A 6,896-nucleotide genomic window follows, 5' to 3' on the forward strand; every position below is an offset into this window, starting at 1 on the left:
AGCTTCCTATACCAACATGACAAGGGACGGACAGGACCATACTAAGAATAGAAACCTCTTTGCTTTTAGAAAGCGTAGCTACCTGTTCCGACGTTGATCCTACTGTTCTCTAGCAGACAGGCTTGTCTGCTACCATCAAGCATGCAACTAGAAATACATTTGCTCATTCATCCTTTCACACAGAAGGGAAGGGGGATGACAGTATCTTATCGTATACACTATATAAAAAAAGCGCATGTAGGTTCCATATGAGACTGCGTGGCATGAATTACATATAAATTGTGTTTCAAAGTGTAGTAGTGTGACAGATCGTTCTTGTTTATGTGTAAAAGTAACACGTTTCACTGCTCAGTCTCCTCCCAGAAGGAGTCAGAAACACCACAGTAAATTCAGAAGGGGATTTAAGAAATTAACATGTAAGGTATCCAACAGAGACCTTTCATGGTCACATAAATAATGAACCATTACAACCTGTATGCAAGAATGTAGACCTCTTTGCTGATACTTTGGTTGCCCAGTAAAGGGCAGGCTGACAGCACAAAACCCCTGTTCTGTCAAAGTCCAACCTAGTTAAAACATACTTTAAATTACATAAAAACAGATGGTTATGAAAGATGATTGTTCTTTTAATGCGTACCCCACCCTGAAACAACGTCCATACCATCCCTGGCTCTATTTGGAACATATACGTTTTGACGATCTTCGCATTGAAGTCTGACTGTCTTTCTCGCCTTCTCCAAATTTTTACTGAATTCAGTTTCCACACTTCTCATAACACAAGACTTATTTTTAGCACTATCACACTTCCAGCGTATTTGACATTTCTCAATCCTTTCATTAAATTTTCTCTGTTCATCTAAAAAATCTTCGACTGTGGGCCACTAAATACACCCTTCGGAAAACGATGTTTCTTTTTTCCATCTGCAATGTGCATCCATTGATAAAGAATCTCTCTCCAGTTATTCTTCAGAGAAGAAAAAAAAGGCACATCTAAAGAGTGCATAAGACTAGTACCGTTCAGTGGAATGCAGATGAAATTTATGTTGTTTTCCTCAAACAGTCGCATAGTTTTCATTAAGATGTGAGAAGAAGGTTTATCTCTAATAATTACTCTCTGTCCTCCTTTCTCTTAGGCAAACAGGAGGAAGTAAGTCTGAAACCAACTGTCAAACACACTCTGTTCTAGCCACTCACTCCAATGTGTTCATTTGCATTCCAGGAGGTGAACTGTGAATACAGTCAGTCCATTTTGGCTTACCATTATTAATAAGATAAGGGGGAAGGAATTCTCGTGCTGCCTTCCCAAACAATATGAGAGTGATGCACGGTTTTGAGGTGTCCTCAGTTTTCTCAGGACGTCGACATGTCCGACGAAACAAGGGCTTTATATCGCAAGTATGTTACGAAACCCAGTTTCAACAAAACTGGAAACATTTCAAAAGGAACGCCGTCAACCTCGGCTTTGTATTTCTCCAAAAAGTTATTGATTACATTCTCATTTACAGCAGCAGCCTTCCTTGAAATACAGACTGTAATTTTGTGAGACAGTTCAGAATTATGTCCCTAGAAATTACTTTTCCCCAGGCCCATCGGAAGCATATTATCAGCAAGGCAGTAAACTTTTCTTATACAGGTATCAAGATACAACTTAATCATGCATCTCAAGTCAAAGACTGGAATTGGAAGACCCACATCACTAATACTGATACAGTGATCAACAAACCATCTTTCTCCAATTTCGGTAAGAGTGGTGGGCCTTCCAGCCTTGCAGTTGCTCTTCCTTCTCAATTTGTTCCTAAATGGTCTGTGTTGGAATGTCATATCTCCTTGCAGCTTCCCTCTGTCCACTTCGTCCAGACGTATTTTCTTCAAATATTTTATTTAGAATTTTCATTCGAGTAACAGGTTTCCTGCCATATCACCAAGTACCCGGGTTTCAAACTTTCTGCCATGCCATGGTACGTAGAAGAAAATTTGTAGTAAGCCTACAGCACTATTTAAATTCGTGGCTAACTAGAGTCTTAGAATGAATATTTCGGCTTGTTTGTTATTGAACCTACAGCAATTTTTGAATAATTCGCAAGAGTGTAGAACGATCCTGCTTCCTTCTGCATAAGTCTCTACTGTTTTTCTCGGTAGCTGTGCGGCTCCAGAATTGGCTGAAAGATGTTAGTTCTACTAATAGTCTACAGCGGTATTTTGGTGGACATTGGACGTAGATTTAAAACACTTTAATTGCGCTCTCACTGAAAATTATTCACCGATATGGCCAGATTTGTGTCTCAAAAGCAAAGCAGACTACTACCTACTACACTGTCTCCCATATTGTTAAATTGTCCTGGTGTTAGTAATAACACAGAACGGTCCAGTGGGTGAAACAGTTGTAAAATGGTTCAAATGGCTCGTAGCACTATGGGACATAAAATCTGTAATCATCAGTCCCCTAGACTTAGAACTACTTAAATGTAACTAACCTAAGGACATCACACACAGCCATGCCCGAGGCAGGATTCGAACCTGCGACCGTACCAGCAGCTTGGTTACGGGCTGAAGCTTCTAGAAGGACTCGGCCCCAGCGGGCGGAGGAACAATTCTTATGTGACAAAAATGTAACGTATCAGTTCACCATGTCACTGCCCTCTTACACTTTTAAGGAACTCTGAACAATTAAGATAGTGCAAAACAATAATCAAGTCCCTTAACACTGCCCTGCTAAGTGGTGATTGTTCGTAGGAGTCAATGATCAATGTGTAAAAAGTTCTCGCTCAGAATTAATTATTAATTACTGTCAGAAAAGTCACGAATGAAGCCCACGAGTGAAGAAAACGAACTGTACACAATGTACGCGAATATTTCATTATGTTAGTTATCGGACTGCAGCACACAGCTCACGACAAGAGACACAGGTGTTGCTCCATTTACCATCAGCCGCAGACTGCCTGACCTCAGTTGTGCTAGGTCCATATACAGCTTCGACTGTGAGAAATATGTTCTACACTACTCATTATTGACGGCAGCCATCTTGCTTAAAATATTTTATAATCCGCAAAATACTGAGCTATCTTATTAGCTACTTAATTAAAAAATACTGCACGTCAAGTGGAACATAAAAAATTATTAACAAAATTATAATGGGAAAGTTCAGGATCTAACAGTAAGTTCGACAAAAAATTAATTCGGAAGATAATTAGTTTTGGACAGGTTTAGATACCTTGCGGAAAAGTTGGAGGTATGGACTTTTAAACGATAGTCGTTAACATTTTCATTTTGAAATACACTGGTGTCGCAAATTAAAGCAACAAACAGCTGGCAGTTCGTAGAGATCGAAACAGTATCCCGAAGGCCAGAGTAGGGGCGACCGTGTGTGACATCAGAGAGAGAGAGACAGAGAGAGAGAGAGAGAGAGAGAGAGAGAGAGAGAGAGAGGTCCGTCATTTGACTGTGAAGGCACGACGGTTCCGCAATAGTTTTGCAAGGCAACTGGGATCTGACCTCGCACCATTGAAAGGTCTCTGTGTACTGCATCGGTATTAAAGTACTAATATTATGTAATTGTTCATATGCAAGCCCTCAATTAGATTTACACTAAATATGAATGAATATGAATGAATGCTCCCAGATTTCCAACCTTCTCATTACTGCCCGTGTGAAAGTGCATGTGTACGTATTTTTCGTGTTTCCTTTGGTAGCCAGTAGTATGGAACTTGCTGTGTGCTGTGGACAGTCTGGCCAATTTTGGGTGTTCAGTCAAAGGAAAGAGGCTTGCGCCTTCTGAGTCGTGTTTATCAACAGTGGGTAGGTTGGTACCGGAAGCAACCCCTTTGGTCTGTTCTGGCTACCTGTGAAGATTCGTTGTTCTGGGGGGTGCTTAAGCACTTAACGCTGGGCAGTCGGTGAGTGTGGTCCGTAGCTTAAGACTGAACTTAGAGTGAGATGTGTAACTCTTGAGGCTAGCTCAAGTAGTATAGTTCTCCCTTTATTGCAGCGATAGGTGCATTATATGATCCACAGTTTACGCAGGATAGACCATGGTGCAATTTAGCTGTTTTAATAAGTGTCTTCTGGTACGTTCTTTGTGCTACCAGACCTTCTAATGTGCAAAGGCTTCCCATCTAGTAATGCTGACATTACTTTGCAGAAGAGTTTCCTAAGTGTGTAGGTGTGCATGCTTACATTCTCGTGTGAATGTTTTCATTTATTACTGCAGTTTGAATGCTTTCGGATTCACCTGTGATTTGATAAATTTACCTTTATGCTTCGCACCACATGGCGCGAACTCGCCTACCGTATTTTTCAGTGATCAGTCGTGTTCCCTTGAATGAATTTAGTTACTGTTGAATTCTCTGTGTAATTAATGGATTTTAGAGTATTTTACTGTGTGAAATTTCAAATGGTTGCTTTGTTAGTCTGAACTAGGTGCTTCGACGGGGCAGTTGAGCCCTCAGCTCTCTGTGTCCACCGAGGGACAAATTTTTTGTGGTTCATTTTGTCTCCTTGCGCGTCGCGCATGTAATTTAACCGTTTTGTGAAAATATTCAGACACCTCGTAAATGTGATCTTTTTTTTAACTCTAGTAAGTCCCCTCCCCCCCCCCCCCCCCATTCCCCCCTTGCATCAGTTTTATTTGTCTGTCAATGTTTAAGCAACTGTATTGTCGAAAGGTTACTACTTCGGAAGGCACGAATCTTTTTCCCTGAGTCTTTGGTGTAGGTGTAATATGTCTTGATCATCGTTCGTTAGTATGGATCTTACGTAAGTACGTGCATTTATTCGTTCCCCTTCCAAGAATGTTCACATACCTCCCCCTTCATGTGGTCCATCACCATTTAACCATTTGAAACAGTGTTAAATTTAACTTAGGCAACGACCAGTGTTATTACAATCTTTTTATTGTATAGTGTTTAACTTGTGTTTGTGCTTAAACTAAATTGTGTTTATGCTTCATGTGTGTCCATCAACGTAGCCACACCCTCCGAAATCGATTTTGGTACACCCAATCTGTCGTTACCAAAGCGCAGTATTTTTGCAAGCCCAAACTCTGAATTTCAATTAGATTCTAAAGAATTATGTTTTAGTTTAACTAACTGCTTTCATTCAGGCTGATCACGCATTTGAGTAAATTAATTTCAGCATCCATTTTATGAGAGTACTGAGTTGTAAATGGTTGCTGTGCAACAAGTTAATAATTTCATTAATTAATTGTAATTAATTTATTTCCCACTTCGTTGCCTAAATAATTCACTTTAAAAGAAAATATCCGAGTGCTTATTTGCATTAGCATTCGGTGGTCCAGTAAGTTTAAAAAGCCACGCACCACGTTTCAGTATAACCCATTTATATCGCCGACCGCTGCCACAGGGTGAGACTACCAGAGGCAGTAAAGAGAAGCAGTCAGTAGTTAGGACGTACTAACCGCACGCTTCTTGTTGTCTAGCGCTCGAACAACTTCCACATTGTTCAGAGACGAAATTTCTGATCAATGCACAGCGTTGTTGTGTGTCTGATTTTTGTGAAGTTTTAGGGGTTCTTTTCAGTTCATTGCTGTACGGCGATCTGTTGTGTGTGACTGTATGTGCCATGTTTTCCCTTGTACTACAGTTTCAAGGTGTTGTACATGTGGTTATTAAGGAATCAGATACTTTTGAGACAACTTTTCAAATCCAGGAGTTAAAAGAAATCCCAGTGCCAGATTTATTTAATGTGGTGGTAGATGAGAATGACGTTGAAGGGATAGTGGAGGACACCTGGCCATTTTTGCACTACATATCAGGATATTGGTCACACCAAGTGCTGAAAAATCTCACAGTGAGTATTTCAAAGTATTTCTCATTTCAGATTAAGTAAAGCAGGATTATCATTTCATAATGGCAAAGGATCGAGGAGTCTTGGCATATCCCAAAAATATGTGGTGGCATATGTAACTTGTGCTTGTTTAACTTTTCAAAAAATTGTAAAAGAACATGAAATTTTGTTTCTGCAACAAGCAAATTAAATGTGTGTGCTCTTGGAGGTAGCATCCTGTAATATTCCCAGTGTTTTGTTTAGTAGATTTCAATGTACAAACAGACATAGTCTTGAATCTATCAGTGCTTCCATACTGCTCCGTTGTGTAAATATTGTATTAAATAATTATACTAAGAGAAGTGACGCCACTATGAATGTAAATATTAATCTTTTTAAAACAATGAAAAAATGTAACTTAAGTGCACATTAATTTCTTAATGACATTTAGAATAGTGTTACGGATTTAATATTATGAGGTGAAATATAAAGTCACTTTTATATTTTTAATTAATTACATTCCTTTTCTTCCCATACCCTTTCTTTCTTTATGTGCTTGTGTGCTTTTTTTGTTGTGTCTGTCTGTGTGAAAATTACATGTAAGAATTTCTCAATTATTTTGAAGAGTCATGAAGTGTTGTTACTTGTTGACTACATGACATAAATCAATAGATTCCACAATATTTGCATTAATTTGTGTGCTCCTTCTTTAAGTGTGTATTCGAATAAAACAAAATTTTGGTGGCTAGGTTTCAGCTAATTCGGTAATTTTCCAGTAACAGAAAATGAGCATAGTATGCTCCTGCTACATTTTACAATTGTGATTCACATCTGCCCTTGTTTGCCATTAAAAGTTGTTAATATGTTATTCTGATCATATACGCGGGGTGGTCCATTGATAGTGACCAGGCCAAATATCTCACGACGTAAGTATCAAACGAAAAAAGTACAAAGAACGAAACTCGTATAGCTTGAAGGGGTAGCCAGATGGCGCTATGATTGGTCCACTAGATTGGCGCTGCCATAGGTCAAACGGATATCTGCTGCGATTTTTTAAAATAGGAACCCCCATTTTCATTACATATTCGTGTAGGACGTAAAGAAATACGAATGTT

This window comes from Schistocerca americana, chromosome 11 (assembly GCF_021461395.2).
Source record: "Schistocerca americana isolate TAMUIC-IGC-003095 chromosome 11, iqSchAmer2.1, whole genome shotgun sequence".
In the NCBI taxonomy this organism is placed as follows: Eukaryota; Metazoa; Arthropoda; class Insecta; order Orthoptera; family Acrididae; genus Schistocerca; species Schistocerca americana.